Here is a 19,826-nt window from a genome sequence, read left to right as displayed (position 1 = left end):
GTCTCTGTGTCTCTATTATATAATGACAGACCAGCTAGATCTACTGTCTTCTATTATATTATGACAGACAGCTAGATCTACTGTCTCTATTATATTATGACAGACCAGCTAGATCTACTGTCTCTATTATATTATGACAGACCAGCTAGATCTACTGTCTCTATTATATTATGACAGACCAGCTAGATCTACTGTCTCTATTATAATATGACAGACCAGCTAGATCTACTGTCTCTATTATATTATGACAGACCAGCTAGATCTACTGTCTCTATTATATTATGACAGACCAGCTAGATCTACTGTCTCTATTGTATTATGACAGACCAGCTAGATACTGTCTCTATTGTATTTTGACAAACCAGCTAGATCTACTGCCTTTATTAGATTTTGACAGACCAGCTAGGTCTACTGTCTCTATTATATTATGACAGACCAGCTAGATCTACTGTCTCTATTATATTATGACAGACCAGCTAGATCTACTGTCTCTATTATATTTTGAGAGACCAGCTAGATCTACTGTCTCTATTATATTTTGACAGACCAGCTAGATCTACTGTCTCTATTATATTATGACAGACCATCTGGTTCTACTGTCTCTATTATGTTATGATCGACCAGCTAGATCAACTGTCTCTATTGTCTCTATTGTATTTTGACAAACCAGCTAGATCTACTGCCTTTACTAGATTTTGACAGACCAGCTAGATCTACTGTCTCTATTATGTTATGATCGACCAGCTAGATCAACTGTCTCTATTATATTATGACAGACCAGCTAGATCTACTGTCTGTATTATGATATTACAGACCAGCTAGATCTACTGTCTCTATTATATGATGACAGACCAGCTAGATCTACTGTCTCTATTATATTATGACAGACAAGCTAGATCTACTGTCTCTATTATTATATTACAGACCAGCTAGATCTACTGTCTATATTATATGATGACAGACCAGCTAGATCTACTGCCTCTATTATATTATGAAAGACCAGCTAGATCTACTGTCTCTGTGTCTCTATTATATTTTGACAGACCAGCTAGATCTACTGTCTCTATGATATTATCTATCGGCTGCCTTCGATACTGTGAACCATCAGATCCTCCTCTCCACCCTCTCCGAGTTGGGCATCTCCGGCGCGGCCCACGCTTGGATTGCGTCCTACCTGACAGGTCGCTCCTACCAGGTGGCGTGGCGAGAATCTGTCTCCTCACCACGCGCTCTCACCACTGGTGTCCCCCAGGGCTCTGTTCTAGGCCCTCTCCTATTCTCGCTATACACCAAGTCACTTGGCTCTGTCATAACCTCACATGGTCTCTCCTATCATTGCTATGCAGACGACACACAATTAATCTTCTCCTTTCCACCTTCTGATGACCAGGTGGCGAATCGCATCTCTGCATGTCTGGCAGACATATCCGTGTGGATGACGGATCACCACCTCAAGCTGAACCTCGGCAAGACGGAGCTGCTCTTCCTCCCGGGGAAGGACTGCCCGTTCCATGATCTCGCCATCACGGTTGACAACTCCATTGTGTCCTCCTCCCAGAGCGCTAAGAACCTTACCTTGGCGTGATCCTGGACAACACCCTGTCGTTCTCAACCAACATCAAGGCGGTGGCCCGTTCCTGTAGGTTCATGCTCTACAACATCCGCAGAGTACGACCCTGCCTCACACAGGAAGCGGCGCAGGTCCTAATCCAGGCACTTGTCATCTCCCGTCTTGATTACTGCAACTCGCTGTTGGCTGGGCTCCCTGCCTGTGCCATTAAACCCCTTCAACTCATCCAGAACGCCGCAGCCCGTCTGGTGTTCAACCTTCCCAAGTTCTCTCACGTCACCCCGCTCCTCCGTTCTCTCCACTTGCTTCCAGTTGAAGCTCGCATCCGCTACAAGACCATGGTGCTTGCCTATGGAGCTGTGAGGGGAACGGCACCTCAGTACCTCCAGGCTCTGATCAGGCCCTACACCCAAACAAGGGCACTGCGTTCATCCACCTCTGGCCTGCTCGCCTCCCTACCACTGAGGAAGTACAGTTCCTGCTCAGCCCAGTCAAAATTGTTCGCTGCTCTGGCCCCCCAATGGTGGAACAAACTCCCTCACGACGCCAGGACAGCGGAGTCAATCACCACCTTCCGGAGACACCTGAAACCCCACCTCTTTAAGGAATACCTAGGATAGGATAAGTAATCCCTCTCACCCCCCCTTTAAGATTTAGATGCACTATTGTAAAGTGACTGTTCCACTGGATGTCATAAGGTGAATGCACCAATTTGTAAGTCGCTCTGGATAAGAGCGTCTGCTAAATGACTTAAATGTAAATGTAAATGTAAATATTATGACAGAACAGCTAGATCTACTGTCTCTATTGTATTATGACAGACCAGCTAGATCTACTGCCTCTATTATAATATGACAGGCCAGCTAGATCTACTGTCTCTATTATAATATTACAGACCAGCTAGATCTACTGTCTCTATTATATTATGTCAGAACAGCTAGATCTACTGTCTCTATTGTTTTATGACAGACCAGCTAGATCTACTGTCTCTATTATATTATGACAGTCTAGCTGGTTCTACTGTCTCTATTATAACATGACATACCAGCTAGATCTACTGTCTCTATTATATTATGACAGACCAGCTAGATTTACTGTCTCTATTTTATTGTGACAGACCAGCTAGATCTACTGTCTCTATTATATTATGACAGACCAGCTAGATCTATTGTCTCTATCGTATTTTGACAGACCAGCTAGATCTATTGTCTCTATCGTATTTTGACAGACCAGCTAGATCTACTGTCTCTATTATAATATGACAGACCAGCTAGATCTACTGTCTCTATTGTATCATGACAGGCCAGCTAGATCTACTGTCTCTATTATAATATTACAGACCAGCTAGATCTGCTGTCTCTAATATATTATGACAGACCAGCTAGATCTACTGTCTCTATTATATTATGACAGACCAGCTAGATCTACTGTCTCTATTATATTTTGACGGACCAGCTAGATCTACTGTCTCTATTATAATATTACAGACCAGCTAGATCTGCTGTCTCTAATATATTATGACAGACCCGCTAGATCTACTGTCTCTATTATAATATGACAGACCAGCTAGATCTACTGTCTCTGTGTCTCTATTATATTTTGACAGACCAGGTAGATCTACTGTCTCTATTATAAAATATTGCAGAGCAGCTAGATCTACTGTCTCTATTATGTTATGATCGACCAGCTAGATCAACTGTCTCTATTATATTATGACAGACCAGCTAGATCTACTGTCTCTATTATAATATTACAGACCAGCTAGATCTACTGTCTATATTATATGATGAAAGACCAGCTAGATCTACTGTCTCTATTATATTTTGACAGACCAGCTAGATCTACTGTCTCTATTATATTATGACAGACCAGCTAGATCTACTGTCTCTATTATATTATGACAGACCAGCTAGATCTATTGTCTCTATTGTATTTTGACAGACCAGCTAGATAGACTGCCTCTATTATATTATGACAGTCAAGCTAGATCAACTGTCTCTATTATATTATGACAGACCAGCTAGATCTACTGTCTCTATTATATTATGACAGTCCAGCTCGATCTACTGTCTCTATTATATTATGACAGACCAGCTATATCTACAGTCTCTATTATATTATGACAGACCATCTAGATCTACTGTCTCTATATTATGAAAGACCAGCTAGATCTACTGTCTCTATTATATTATGTCAGAACAGCTAGATCTACTGTCTCTATTGTTTTATGACAGACCAGCTAGATCTACTGTCTCTATTATATTATGACAGTCTAGCTGGTTCTACTGTCTCTATTATAACATGACATACCAGCTTGATCTACTTTCTCTATTATAATATGACAGACCAGCTAGATCTACTGTCTCTATTTCTATTGTGACAGACCAGCTAGATCTACTGTCTCTATTATATTATGACAGTCTAGCTGGTTCTACTGTCTCTATTATAACATGACATACCAGCTAGATCTACTGTCTCTATTATATTTTGACAGACCAGCTAGATCTACTGACTCTGTGTCTCTCATATATTATGACAGACCAGATAGTTCAACTGTCTCTTTTACTATGACAGAAAGCTAGAGCTACTGTCTCTATTATATTATTACAGACCAGATGGATCTACTGTCTCTATTATATCATGACATACCAGAGAGATCTACTGTCTCTATTATATTATGACAGACCAGCTAGAACTACCGTCTATACTATATTATGACAGACCAGAGAGATCTACTGTCTCTACTATATTATGACAGACCAGCTAGATCTACTGTCTCTATTATATTACGACAGACCAGCTAGATCTATAGCCTCTACTATATTATCACAGACCAGTTAGATCTAATACCTCTATTATATTTTGACAGACCAACAAGATCTACTGTATCAATTATATTATACCAGCTACAGTGGAGAGAACAAGTATTTGATACACTTCCCATTCAGCAGGTTTTCCCACTTACAAATCATGTAGAGGTCTGTCATTTTTATCATAGGTACACTTCAACTGTGAGAGATGGAATCTAAAACAAAAATCCAGAAAATCACATTGTATGTGTCAGGACCCGGTTACGAACCCGGGTCTCCGGAGCGAGAAACAGTCACTTAACCAACTGAGCCACGAATAGTCAGCAGAACCTGGAAGATGAGGCAGACACAGCAGTACTTGAGACGGTGTATATAATGAAGTAAAATTGAAGTTCTTAGAGAAAACATGTAACTCCACAACCTCAAAAGGAATCCTAAAAGAACAAAGGTAATCCTCCAAGACAAAAAAGGTAAATCCACAAGGTGGAAGGTATAGCACAAAAAGCCTCAAAAGATACTCAAAAACAAACAAACAAGAACAAAAAACAGAATTCCACAAGAGAGTCCACCGGGATCAACAAGAGTTCACAGAGTACTAGGGCTGGGTGCTAACATACAAACACAGAGCAAAGGACTGAGGAAAACAAAGGGTTTAAATACAATCAGGGGAAATGAGGCACAGGTGCAAATAATAATGGCGATCAAGGGAAAACAAAAGGTCAAAAGGCACAATGGGGGCATCTAGTGACCAAAAACCGGAACAACCCTGGCCAAATCCTGACAGTATGAATTTTAATTAATTCATTTGCATTTTATTGCATGACATAAGTATATGATCACCTACCAACCAGTAAGAATTACAGCTCTCACAGACCTGTTAGTTTTTCTTTAAGAAGCCCTCCTGTTCTCCACTCATTACCTGTATTAACTGCACCTGTTCTCCACTCATTACCTGTATTAACTGGGTGACCGGAAACATGACCGAATACAAACTATTCCCTCCGCAAGGCAATCAAACAAGCTAAGCGTCAGTATAGAGACAAAGTAGAGTCGCAATTCAACGGCTCAGACACAAGAGGTATGTGGCAGGGTCTACAGTCAATCACGGATTACAAAAACAAAAACCAGCCCAGGACCAGGATATCTTGCTTCCAGGCAGACTAATTAACTTTTTTTGCCCACTTTGAGGACAAAACAGTGCCACTGACACGGCCCGCAACCAAAACCTGCGGACTCTCCTTCACTGCAGCCGACGTGAGTAAAACATTTAAACGTGTTAACCCTCGCAAGGCTGCAGGCCCAGACGGCATCCCCAGCCACGTCCTCAGAGCATGTTCAGACCAGCTGCCTGTTGTGTTTACTGACATATTCAATCAACCCTTATCCCAGTCTGCTTCAAGAGGGCCACCAAATCAAATCAAAATCAAATCAAATCAAATGTATTTGTCACATACACATGGTTAGCAGATGTTAATGCGAGTGTAGCGAAATGCTTGTGCTTCTAGTTCCGACAATGCAGTAATAACCAACAAGTTATCTAACTAACAATTCCAAAACTACTGTCTTATACACACAAGTGTAAGGGGATAAAGAATATGTACATAAGGATATATGAATGAGTGATGGTACAGAGCAGCATAGGCAAGATACAGTAGATGGTATAGAGTACAGTATATACATATGAGATGAGTATGTAAACAAAGTGGCATAGTTAAATTTGGGGCGGCAGGGTAGCCTAGTGGTTACAGCGTTAGTAACCGGAAGGTTGCAAGTTCAAACCCCCGAGCTGACAAGGTACAAATCTGTCATTCTGCCCCTGAACAGGCAGTTAACCCACTGTTCCTAGGCCCTCATTGAAAATAAGAATTTGTTCTTAACTGACTTGCCTAGTTAAATAAAGGTAAAATTTAAATAAAAAGAAAGTGGATAGTGATACATGTATTACATAAGGATGCAGTGGATGATATAGAGTACAGTATATACGTATGCATATGAGATGAATAATGTAGGGTAAGTAACATTATATAAGGTAGCATTGTTTAAAGTGGCTAGTGATATTTTACATCATTTCCCATCAATTCCCATTATTAAAGTGGCTGGGGTTGAGTCAGTGTCAGTGTCAGTGTGTTGGCAGCAGCCACTCACTGTTAGTGGTGGCTGTTTAGCAGTCTGATGGCCTTGAGATAGAAGCTGTTTATCAGTCTCTCGGTCCCAGCTTTGATGCACCTGTACTGACCTCGCCTTCTGGATGGTAGCGGGGTGAACAGGCAGTGGCTCAGGTGGTTGATGTCCTTGATGATCTTTATGGCCTTCCTGTAACATCGGGTGGTGTAGGTGTCCTGGAGGGCAGGTAGTTTGCCCCCGGTGATGCGTTGTGCAGACCTCACTACCCTCTGGAGAGCCTTACGGTTGAGGGCGGAGCAGTTGCCGTACCAGGCGGTGATACAGCCCGCCAGGATGCTCTCGATTGTGCATCTGTAGAAGTTTGTGAGTGCTTTTGGTGACAAGCCAAATTTCTTCAGCCTCCTGAGGTTGAAGAGGCGCTGCTGCGCCTTCTTCACGATGCTGTCTGTGTGAGTGGACCAGTTCAGTTTGTCTGTGATGTGTATGCCGAGGAACTTAACTTGCTACCCTCTCCACTACTGTTCCATCGATGTGGAATGGGGGGTGTTCCCTCTGCTGTTTCCTGAAGTCCACAATCATCTCCTTAGTTTTGTTGACGTTGAGTGTGAGGTTATTTTCCTGACACCACACTCCGAGGGCCCTCACCTCCTCCCTGTAGGCCGTCTCGTCGTTGTTGGTAATCAAGCCTACCACTGTTGTGTCGTCCGCAAACTTGATTGAGTTGGAGGCGTGCGTGGCCACGCAGTCGTGGGTGAACAGGGAGTACAGGAGAGGGCTCAGAACGCACCCTTGTGGGGCCCCAGTGTTGATGATCAGTGGGGAGGAGATGTTGTTGCCTACCCTCACCACCTGGGGGCGGCCCGTCAGGAAGTCCAGTACCCAGTTGCACAGGACCCAGGGTCTCGAGCTTGATGACGAGCTTGGAGGGTACTATGGTGTTGAATGCCGAGCTGTAGTCGATGAACAGCATTCTCACATAGGTATTCCTCTTGTCCAGATGGGTTAGGGCAGTGTGCAGTGTGGTTGAGATTGCATCGTCTGTGGACCTATTTGGGCGGTAAGCAAATTGGATTGGGTCTAGGGTGTCAGGTAGGGTGGAGGTGATATGGTCCTTGACTAGTCTCTCAAAGCACGTCATGATGATGGAAGTGAGTGCTACGGGGCGGTAGTCGTTTTGCTCAGTTACCTTAGCTTTCTAATTTTAATCTAATTTTGGTCATTTTTCCACTGTCCCGGAAAATCCCACAAGAGGGCATAAGCAATCATATTGCAATTGGACAAAACATCACGAATCATAACGGGGCCTTATCTCCAAAACGGAAAATATTTCGAAGCCGAAATTTGGTGAGCGTAGGTTTGGCATAATGGGCAGTTGGCCCCAAACAAGATGGCGTCTAGAACTCAACGGTTTTTGAGTTATGGCAATTTCTCTGGGATTAAAGGTCCAAAATGAAAATAGAGAAATTATTTTTCCACTTCACATCAAAGTCAAGGAGCCTCCGGTGTCAATAAAAAGAACCAGCCATTTATCTATCGTCATTTAAGAGAAATCGTACAATGACAAATTGGTGATGTTCAAAGAGAGGTGTTTTTTTTCTCTCCAACAGTTACAGATCCAGTTGCAGGGTGTTCATACGAATCTTTTTAAAGTGTGCTGTGGAGCTCTGCGAGATTTCTGTGATTTTCTATGATTTTCTGAAATAACACACACTCACTAAACCCTCCGTAAATAACTCAGTTCCTAACGTAAAGACTTAAAACTCAGGATTCTGTAAAGGCATACTCCAATCAGGATATGAGTTCATATAAATAAATGGTGTCATAGTGGCAGTTTCCAAGGGTTAAAAAGGTCAGATCTTTTCAAAACTTCATATGTGTGATTAGGCAACCCCCATAAACTGTAAGTCAGTCATTTCTCCCAACAGATGTCAAAGAAAAGCTCTCTCACACACACACACACAGACATACACACACAGCAAGGATGGAGTGACAAAGTGCGGTGCTTAAAGACACACAGAGCCTACAATGGCATTTCCATATTCTCTAGGCCGTGCCGAGTTCAACGAGATGCCCCGCTTGACCGTAGCTTGCTTGGTCTAAGCGCAGCGACCATTAGAAAAGTAGGCCCAAAATTAAGCCTGCCCCACAACGTCATTTGCTTTTGGGTGACAGTGAGAGAACCGTTAGGGTGAGAAGCACAATTCGACCTCAGGTACGTTCCTAAGGTCCTCCCGATCTGTGCAAGCCTTAACCTTGACCGTGTAGAATTAACCCTTAACAGTAAAACAGTTTTTTTTGATCTCACAGATTACAATGACATCTCTCCCCATAGGAATACATTGCCTGCTCATCTAAATTCAACCTGAAGCCTATGTGGGTTATGAATGCCGTATGAACCTGTCTTTGGTAACAGTTCATCAGGCCACTATGAGGTCTACCTGTGTCGATTCTAAGGTTCCTGGACCAACCGGAAGTGGTTAAAATCACCCTAAAAGTGTATATCCATACCCCGCCTGCAGTTTGATAGACATAGTGCATTCAACCCTGTGCAAATCAGTCAGTTCTTAACGTAAAAACTTAAAACTCAGGATTCCGTAAAAGCATACCCCAATGAGGATATGTGTTGACTTATAGCTTCCTGTGCCAACCGGAAGTGCCATAATTGGTGTCTCAGGGGCTGTTTCGAGGGGTTAAAAAAGTCAGATCTTTCCAAAACTTCATATATGTGATTAGGCAACCCCCATGAACTGTAAATCAGTGATTTTTTCCCATAAAATTTCAATGGAAAACTAAATCACACACACACACGGCTTGGAAGGAGGGACACAGTGGGTTGCGTAGAGACATACACTGCCTGCATTAGTTAACCTTGTTGGAACTTTTAAAGAACCGTCAGACCTAGAGTTCCGAAACTTTAGAATCCTGTTATAGACCTCAGGTCGATAGTGCGTGGTGAGTTACGTGGCTCTAGAAGGTTCTCGGACCGAGAAACAGCCTCGTACATTTGCAATGACTTCAATTCATTTAGAAAAGTCCCAGAGTCGCAAGAGTAGGTGCATTGCGACTGTCTCGGCCCATATAGACAGACCCCAACGTTTCTGTCCGATAGCTCATTCAAGGACCCCGTAGCAAGTCATGGAAAAAAGTGGATTTCCAGCACCAATTAGGGTTTTGCTCGGACACCAAATGACCAATCGAGCCAAAACTTGGGATTCGGGATCGCCTCATCTAGGCCTACACATAACATAAGAAATGGATGCGCAGCTAGAACGTAACTACGTGTTTTATGTTTTTTTATGGTTTGAACCGAAGGCGTTGTGAATTTTGGGCCAGCTCTGAAGTATGTGATAGTTGGCTACTAAACGAGTTGGAAAAAGTGGGTTTGGTGTCAGTTTGTATCAGTTTGGTGTCAAAATGATATCTAATTGACTGATGGACGGTGACTTGCTGGTGACTCTTGTCCATTTGCAATATGTTTAAACAGTGCGGTACCATCACCAAAGTGACATTCTGAAATCAACCCTAACGAGCGATTGAGATGAACCAGAATCACTGCCCAGCCATCCCGAGTTCATCGGGCCAGTCAATTTCGCAATCCTGCAGGATTTTTATAGCATGACAAATTTGTGATGGTAAATGCCCATTGAACCATATTGCAAATGCACAGTGACTTAGCAAAAGTGAGAAAACATAAACAAATGGACATAATGAAATCAACACAACGAGCGTTGGAGAAGACCCACTATCAATGACCAGCCATCCTGTGTTCATCAGGCCAGTCAATGTTGCATTTCTGCAGGATTTTTGAGCATGACAAATTCGTGATGGTAAATGCCCATTGAAACATATTGCAAATGCACGTGCATTTGCAATATGATTCTATAGTGAAAAAACATCACCAAATGGACATGATGAAATCAACACAATGAGTGACGGAAAGGAACAACTATCACTGCCCGGCCATCCTGTGTTCCCATAGCGGGCATTAATATCAGAATGACCGGTAAATGCATTTACAACCATATTTTTATTTTTGGGTTACCAGGTGCCTATTTTCAATCACCAGTTGCACAACAATGCGTATCCATCAGAATATTTAAACAGTCCATAAAGCACTCAGGACGGCCCCCATAGATAGAGGGCCGTAGTAGGGTGCTCACATAGCGGGCATGGACAATAGGAGTCCCGGTAAATGCATTTACAACCATATTTTTATTTTTGGGTTACCAGGTGCCTATTTTCAATCACCAGTTGCACAACAATGCACATGCATTTGCAATATGATTCTATAGTGAAAAAACATCACCAAATGGACATGATGAAATCAACACAACGAGTGATGGAAAGGAACAACTATCACTGCCCGGCCATCCCGAGTTCATCAGGCTAGTCAATTTTGCATTTCTGCAGGATTTTTGAGCACGTCAAATTTCTTATGGCATTTGGCCCCCAAAAAAGTGACTTTTGACTTTGACTTTTGACTTCCTATGAAATCATATTGCAAATGGACAAAACATATGCCTTATGCGCAAGTAATAAAAAAAATATAAAAAAAAATAATACAATTTTACAAAAGCATATTCATACAGTTATTACACATGATTAATTGACATAAAATCGAAACTATTTCGAAAAACGTTCCAGAAAGCACTTTTTTTAAGGGGTGATAAGTTTTTGACAAAAAAATCATTTTTTCAAAATGTTGCTTTTGGATGTTGACATGGGTTACATTTCCGATATGAAAAACCAAGGTGGAGCGCACTCGCCACCTGTTGGATTTTGAAAGTGTTACAACTGGCAATTGCCATATGGCATTTGCAATCAACTTTGCATGAATCAACGCCACATTGGGTGGTATTGGACATCGTGTATATGGTTTGTCCAATGCCAATGACTTCCCATTCATTTTTGTCCATTTCAGGGAGGTATTCCCTTACATCCAGAAGGCAAGGTCAGTAGGTGCATCAAAGCAGGGACCGAGAGCCTGAAAAACAGCTTCTATCTCAAGGCCATCAGCTTCTTGACGCTACCCATCCCTTTAGTGGGACAATTGTCATCAAGAACCTCTGAATTGCAGAGTGCCACATTCAAGTACTAGGCCAGACTAGTGTCTAGGTTTGATTTGGTACTAGGCCAGACTAGTGTCTAGGGGTTGATTTGGTACTAGGCCAGACTAGTGTCTAGGGGTTGATTTGGTTCTAGGCCAGACTAGTGTCTAGGTTTGATTTGGTACTAGGCCAGACTTGATTTGGTACTAGGCCAGACTAGTGTCTAGGTTTGATTTGGTACTAGGCCAGACTAGTGTCTAGGGGTTGATTTGGATTTCTAGGCCAGACTAGTGTCTAGGTTTGATTTGGTACTAGGCCAGACTAGTGTCTAGGGGTTGATTTGGTACTAGGCCAGACTAGTGTCTAGGTTTGATTTGGTACTAGGCCAGACTAGTGTCTAGGGGTTGATTTGGTACTAGGCCAGACTAGTGTCTAGGTTTGATTTGGTACTAGGCCAGACTAGTGTCTAGGTTTGATTTGGTACTAGGCCAGACTAGTGTCTAGGTTTGATTTGGTACTAGGCCAGACTAGTGTCTAGGTTTGATTTGGTACTAGGCCAGAGTGCCAGACTAGTGTCTAGGGGTTGATTTGGTACTAGGCCAGACTAGTGTCTAGGGGTTGATTTGGTACTAGGCCAGACTAGTGTCTAGGTTTGATTTGGTACTAGGCCAGACTAGTGTCTAGGGGTTGATTTGGTACTAGGCCAGACTAGTGTCTAGGGTTGATTTGGTACTAGGCCAGACTAGTGTCTAGGGTTGATTTGGTACTAGGCCAGACTAGTGTCTAGGGGTTGATTTGGTACTAGGCCAGACTAGTGTCTAGGGGTTGATTTGGTACTAGGCCAGACTAGTGTCTAGGGGTTGATTTGGTACTAGGCCAGACTAGTGTCTAGGTTTGATTTGGTACTAGGCCAGACTAGTGTCTAGGTTTGATTTGGTACTAGGCCAGACTAGTGTCTAGGGGTTGATTTGGTACTAGGCCAGACTAGTGTCTAGGTTTGATTTGGTACTAGGCCAGACTAGTGTCTCGGGGTTGATTTGGTACTAGGCCAGACTAGTGTCTATGTTTGATTTGGTACTAGGCCAGACTAGTGTCTCGAGGTTGATTTGGTACTAGGCCAGACTAGTGTCTAGGGGTTGATTTGGTACTAGGCCAGACTAGTGTCTAGGTTTGATTTGGTACTAGGCCAGAGTAGTGTCTAGGTTTGATTTGGTACTAGGCCAGAGTAGTGTCTAGGTTTGATTTGGTAATAGGCCAGACTAGTGTCTAGGTTTGATTTGGGACTAGGCCAGACTAGTGTCTAGGTTTGATTTGGTACTAGGCCAGACTAGTGTCTAGGGGTTGATTTGGTACTAGGCCAGACTAGTGTCTATGGGTTGATTTGGTACTAGGCCAGACTAGTGTCTAGGGGTTGATTTGGTACTAGGCCAGACTAGTGTCTAGGTTTGATTTGGTACTAGGCCATACTAGTGTCTCGGGGTTGATTTGGTACTAGGCCAGACTAGTGTCTAGGGGTTGATTTGGTACTAGGCCAGACTAGTGTCTAGGTTTGATTTGGTACTAGGTCAGACTAGTGTCTAGGGGTTGATTTGGTACTAGGCCAGACTAGTGTCTAGGGTTGATTTGGTACTAGGCCAGACTAGTGTCTAGGGGTTGATTTGGTAATAGGCCAGACTAGTGTCTAGGTTTGATTTGGTACTAGGCCAGACTAGTGTCTAGGTTTGATTTGGTACTAGGCCAGACTAGTGTCTAGGGGTTGATTTGGTACTAGGCCAGACTAGTGTCTAGGGTTGATTTGGTACTAGGCCAGACTAGTGTCTAGGGGTTGATTTGGTAATAGGCCAGACTAGTGTCTAGGTTTGATTTGGTACTAGGCCAGACTAGTGTCTAGGTTTGATTTGGTACTAGGCCAGACTAGTTTCTAGGGGTTGATTTGGTTCTAGGCCAGACTAGTGTCTAGGTTTGATTTGGTACTAGGCCAGACTAGTGTCTAGGTTTGATTTGGTACTAGGCCAGACTAGTGTCTAGGTTTGATTTGGTACTAGGCCAGACTAGTGTCTAGGGGTTGATTTGGTTCTAGGCCAGACTAGTGTCTAGGTTTGATTTGGTACTAGGCCAGACTAGTGTCTAGGTTTGATTTGGTACTAGGCCAGACTAGTGTCTAGGGGTTGATTTGGTACTAGGCCAGACTAGTGTCTAGGGGTTGATTTGGTACTAGGCCAGACTAGTGTCTAGGGGTTGATTTGGTACTAGGCCAGACTAGTGTCTAGGGGTTGATTTGGTACTAGGCCAGACTAGTGTCTAGGGTTGATTTGGTACTAGGCCAGACTAGTGTCTAGGGGTTGATTTGGTACTAGGCCAGACTAGTGTCTAGGGGTTGATTTGGTACTAGGCCAGACTAGTGTCTAGGGGTTGATTTGGTACTAGGCCAGACTAGTGTCTAGGTTTGATTTGGTACTAGGCCAGACTAGTGTCTCGGGGTTGATTTGGTACTAGGCCAGACTAGTGTCTATGTTTGATTTGGTACTAGGCCAGACTAGTGTCTCGGGGTTGATTTGGTACTAGGCCAGACTAGTGTCTAGGGGTTGATTTGGTACTAGGCCAGACTAGTGTCTAGGTTTGATTTGGTACTAGGCCAGAGTAGTGTCTAGGTTTGATTTGGTACTAGGCCAGAGTAGTGTCTAGGTTTGATTTGGTAATAGGCCAGACTAGTGTCTAGGTTTGATTTGGTACTAGGCCAGACTAGTGTCTAGGTTTGATTTGGTACTAGGCCAGACTAGTGTCTAGGGGTTGATTTGGTACTAGGCCAGACTAGTGTCTAGGGGTTGATTTGGTACTAGGCCAGACTAGTGTCTAGGTTTGATTTGGTACTAGGCCAGACTAGTGTCTAGGTTTGATTTGGTACTAGGCCAGACTAGTGTCTAGGGGTTGATTTGGTACTAGGCCAGACTAGTGTCTAGGGGTTGATTTGGTACTAGGCCAGACTAGTGTCTAGGGTTGATTTGGTACTAGGCCAGACTAGTGTCTAGGGGTTGATTTGGTACTAGGCCAGACTAGTGTCTAGGTTTGATTTGGTACTAGGCCAGACTAGTGTCTAGGGGTTGATTTGGTACTAGGCCAGACTAGTGTCTAGGTTTGATTTGGTACTAGGCCAGACTAGTGTCTCGGGGTTGATTTGGTACTAGGCCAGACTAGTGTCTAGACTAGTGTCTAGGTTTGATTTGGTACTAGGCCAGACTAGTGTCTAGGTTTGATTTGGTACTAGGCCAGACTAGTGTCTAGGTTTGATTTGGTACTAGGCCAGACTAGTGTCTAGGTTTGATTTGGTACTAGGCCAGACTAGTGTCTAGGTTTGATTTGGTACTAGGCCAGACTAGTGTCTAGGGTTGATTTGGTACTAGGCCAGACTAGTGTCTAGGGGTTGATTTGGTACTAGGCCAGACTAGTGTCTAGGTTTGATTTGGTACTAGGCCAGACTAGTGTCTAGGTTTGATTTGGTACTAGGCCAGACTAGTGTCTAGGGGTTGATTTGGTACTAGGCCAGACTAGTGTCTAGGGTTGATTTGGTACTAGGCCAGACTAGTGTCTAGGTTTGATTTGGTACTAGGCCAGACTAGTGTCTAGGTTTGATTTGGTACTAGGCCAGACTAGTGTCTAGGGGTTGATTTGGTACTAGGCCAGACTAGTGTCTAGGTTTGATTTGGTACTAGGCCAGACTAGTGTCTAGGTTTGATTTGGTACTAGGCCAGACTAGTGTCTAGGGGTTGATTTGGTACTAGGCCAGACTAGTGTCTAGGTTTGATTTGGTACTAGGCCAGACTAGTGTCTAGGGTTGATTTGGTACTAGGCCAGACTAGTGTCTAGGGGTTGATTTGGTACTAGGCCAGACTAGTGTCTAGGGTTGATTTGGTACTAGGCCAGACTAGTGTCTAGGTTTGATTTGGTACTAGGCCAGACTAGTGTCTAGGGTTGATTTGGTACTAGGCCAGACTAGTGTCTAGGGTTGATTTGGTACTAGGCCAGACTAGTGTCTAGGGGTTGATTTGGTACTAGGCCAGACTAGTGTCTAGGGTTGATTTGGTACTAGGCCAGACTAGTGTCTAGGGGTTGATTTGGTACTAGGCCAGACTAGTGTCTAGGTTTGATTTGGTACTAGGCCAGACTAGTGTCTAGGTTTGATTTGGTACTAGGCCAGACTAGTGTCTAGGTTTGATTTGGTACTAGGCCAGACTAGTGTCTAGGTTTGATTTGGTACTAGGCCAGACTAGTGTCTAGGGTTGATTTGGTACTAGGCCAGACTAGTGTCTAGGGTTGATTTGGTACTAGGCCAGACTAGTGTCTAGGGGTTGATTTGGTACTAGGCCAGACTAGTGTCTAGGTTTGATTTGGTACTAGGCCAGACTAGTGTCTAGGTTTGATTTGGTACTAGGCCAGACTAGTGTCTAGGGGTTGATTTGGTACTAGGCCAGACTAGTGTCTAGGTTTGATTTGGTACTAGGCCAGACTAGTGTCTAGGTTTGATTTGGTACTAGGCCAGACTAGTGTCTAGGTTTGATTTGGTACTAGGCCAGACTAGTGTCTAGGGGTTGATTTGGTACTAGGCCAGACTAGTGTCTAGGGTTGATTTGGTACTAGGCCAGACTAGTGTCTAGGTTTGATTTGGTACTAGGCCAGACTAGTGTCTAGGGGTTGATTTGGTACTAGGCCAGACTAGTGTCTAGGGTTGATTTGGTACTAGGCCAGACTAGTGTCTAGGGTTGATTTGGTACTAGGCCAGACTAGTGTCTAGGGGTTGATTTGGTACTAGGCCAGACTAGTGTCTAGTGGTTGATTTGGTACTAGGCCAGACTAGTGTCTAGGGGTTGATTTGGTACTAGGCCAGACTAGTGTCTAGGGGTTGATTTGGTACTAGGCCAGACTAGTGTCTAGGGTTGATTTGGTACTAGGCCAGACTAGTGTCTAGGTTTGATTTGGTACTAGGCCAGACTAGTGTCTAGGTTTGATTTGGTACTAGGCCAGACTAGTGTCTCGGGGTTGATTTGGTACTAGGCCAGACTAGTGTCTAGGGGTTGATTTGGTACTAGGCCAGACTAGTGTCTAGGTTTGATTTGGTACTAGGCCAGAGTAGTGTCTAGGTTTGATTTGGTACTAGGCCAGAGTAGTGTCTAGGTTTGATTTGGTAATAGGCCAGACTAGTGTCTAGGTTTGATTTGGTACTAGGCCAGACTAGTGTCTAGGTTTGATTTGGTACTAGGCCAGACTAGTGTCTAGGGGTTGATTTGGTACTAGGCCAGACTAGTGTCTAGGGGTTGATTTGGTACTAGGCCAGACTAGTGTCTAGGTTTGATTTGGTACTAGGCCAGAGTGTCTAGGTTTGATTTGTAGGCCAGACTAGTGTCTTTGATTTGGTACTAGGCCAGACTAGTGTCTAGTGGGGTTGATTTGGTACTAGGCCAGACTAGTGTCTAGGGGTTGATTTGGTACTAGGCCAGACTAGTGTCTAGGGTTGATTTGTACTAGGCCAGACTAGTGTCTAGGGGTTGATTTGGTACTAGGCCAGACTAGTGTCTAGGGTTGATTTGGTACTAGGCCAGACTAGTGTCTAGGGGTTGATTTGGTACTAGGCCAGACTAGTGTCTAGGTTTGATTTGGTACTAGGCCAGACTAGTGTCTAGGTTTGATTTGGTACTAGGCCAGACTAGTGTCTAGGGTTTGATTTGGTACTAGGCCAGACTAGTGTGTTGATTTGGTACTAGGCCAGACTAGTGTCTAGGGGTTGATTTGGTACTAGGCCAGACTAGTGTCTAGGTTTGATTTGGTACTAGGCCAGACTAGTGTCTAGGTTTGATTTGGTACTAGGCCAGACTAGTGTCTAGGTTTGATTTGGTACTAGGCCAGACTAGTGTCTAGGTTTGATTTGGTACTAGGCCAGACTAGTGTCTAGGTTTGATTTGGTACTAGGCCAGACTAGTGTCTAGGGGTTGATTTGGTACTAGGCCAGACTAGTGTCTAGGGGTTGATTTGGTACTAGGCCAGACTAGTGTCTAGGTTTGATTTGGTACTAGGCCAGACTAGTGTCTAGGTTTGATTTGGTACTAGGCCAGACTAGTGTCTAGGGGTTGATTTGGTACTAGGCCAGACTAGTGTCTAGGGGTTGATTTGGTACTAGGCCAGACTAGTGTCTAGGGGTTGATTTGGTACTAGGCCAGACTAGTGTCTAGGTTTGATTTGGTACTAGGCCAGACTAGTGTCTAGGTTTGATTTGGTACTAGGCCAGACTAGTGTCTAGGTTTGATTTGGTACTAGGCCAGACTAGTGTCTAGGTTTGATTTGGTACTAGGCCAGACTAGTGTCTAGGGGTTGATTTGGTACTAGGCCAGACTAGTGTCTAGGTTTGATTTGGTACTAGGCCAGACTAGTGTCTAGGTTTGATTTGGTACTAGGCCAGACTAGTGTCTAGGTTTGATTTGTCAGACTAGTGTCTAGGGTTGATTTGGTACTAGGCCAGACTAGTGTCTAGGGGTTGATTTGGTACTAGGCCAGACTAGTGTCTAGGTTTGATTTGGTACTAGGCCAGACTAGTGTCTAGGGGTTGATTTGGTACTAGGCCAGACTAGTGTCTAGGTTTGATTTGGTACTAGGCCAGACTAGTGTCTAGGGGTTGATTTGGTACTAGGCCAGACTAGTGTCTAGGGGTTGATTTGGTACTAGGCCAGACTAGTGTCTAGGGTTGATTTGGTACTAGGCCAGACTAGTGTCTAGGTTTGATTTGGTACTAGGCCAGACTAGTGTCTAGGTTTGATTTGGTACTAGGCCAGACTAGTGTCTAGGTTTGATTTGGTACTAGGCCAGACTAGTGTCTAGGGTTTGATTTGGTACTAGGCCAGACTAGTGTCTAGGGGTTGATTTGGTACTAGGCCAGACTAGTGTCTAGGTTTGATTTGGTACTAGGCCAGACTAGTGTCTAGGTTTGATTTGGTACTAGGCCAGACTAGTGTCTAGGTTTGATTTGGTACTAGGCCAGACTAGTGTCTAGGGTTGATTTGGTACTAGGCCAGACTAGTGTCTAGGTTGATTTGGTACTAGGCCAGACTAGTGATTTGGTACTAGGCCAGACTAGTGTCTAGGCCAGACTAGTGGTTGATTTGGTACTAGGCCAGACTAGTGTCTAGGGGTTGATTTGGTACTAGGCCAGACTAGTGGGGTTGATTTGGTACTAGGCCAGACTAGTGTCTAGGGTTGATTTGGTACTAGGCCAGACTAGTGTCTAGGTTTGATTTGGTACTAGGCCAGACTAGTGTCTAGGTTTGATTTGGTACTAGGCCAGACTAGTGTCTAGGTTTGATTTGGTACTAGGCCAGACTAGTGTCTAGGGTTGATTTGGTAATAGGCCAGACTAGTGTCTACTAGGGGTTGATTTGGTACTAGGCCAGACTAGTGTCTAGGGGTTGATTTGTCTAGGCCAGACTAGTGTCTAGGTTGATTTGGTACTAGGCCAGACTAGTGTCTAGGGGTTGATTTGGTACTAGGCCAGACTAGTGTCTAGGGTTGATTTGGTACTAGGCCAGACTAGTGTCTAGGTTTGATTTGGTACTAGGCCAGACTAGTGTCTAGGTTGATTTGACTAGTGTCTGTTGATTTGGTACTAGGCCAGACTAGTGTCTAGGTTTGATTTGGTACTAGGCCAGACTAGTGTCTAGGTTTGATTTGGTACTAGGCCAGACTAGTGTCTAGGGGTTGATTTGGTAATAGGCCAGACTAGTGTCTAGGGTTGATTTGGTACTAGGCCAGACTAGTGTCTAGGTTTGATTTGGTACTAGGCCAGACTATGTCTGGGTTGATTTGGTACTAGCCCAGACTAGTGTCTAGGGGTTGATTTGGTATAGGCCAGACTAGTGTCTAGGGTTGATTTGGTACTAGGCCAGACTAGTGTCTAGGGTTGATTTGGTACTAGGCCAGACTACTAGGGGTTGTCCTAGGCCCCTAGTGTGATTTGGTACTAGGCCAGACTAGTGTCTAGGTTTGATTTGGTACTAGACAGACATGACTAGTACTCTCTAGTGGTTTTGAAAAACAGGAACTGCAGGGTTATAATAGACTGATGACACGTCCTCCCCCTAGTGGTAAAAACAGAGAACTGCAGGGTTATATTAGACTGATGACACGTCCTCCCCCTAGTGGTAAAAACAGAGAACTGCAGGGTTATAATAGACTGATGACACGTCCTCCCCCTAGTGGTAAAAACAGAGAACTGCAGGGTTATAATAGACTGAT

Source organism: Oncorhynchus gorbuscha, unplaced genomic scaffold (genome assembly GCF_021184085.1).
Source record: "Oncorhynchus gorbuscha isolate QuinsamMale2020 ecotype Even-year unplaced genomic scaffold, OgorEven_v1.0 Un_scaffold_772, whole genome shotgun sequence".
Classification (NCBI taxonomy): domain Eukaryota; kingdom Metazoa; phylum Chordata; class Actinopteri; order Salmoniformes; family Salmonidae; genus Oncorhynchus; species Oncorhynchus gorbuscha.
This window is presented reverse-complemented; position numbering follows the sequence as displayed.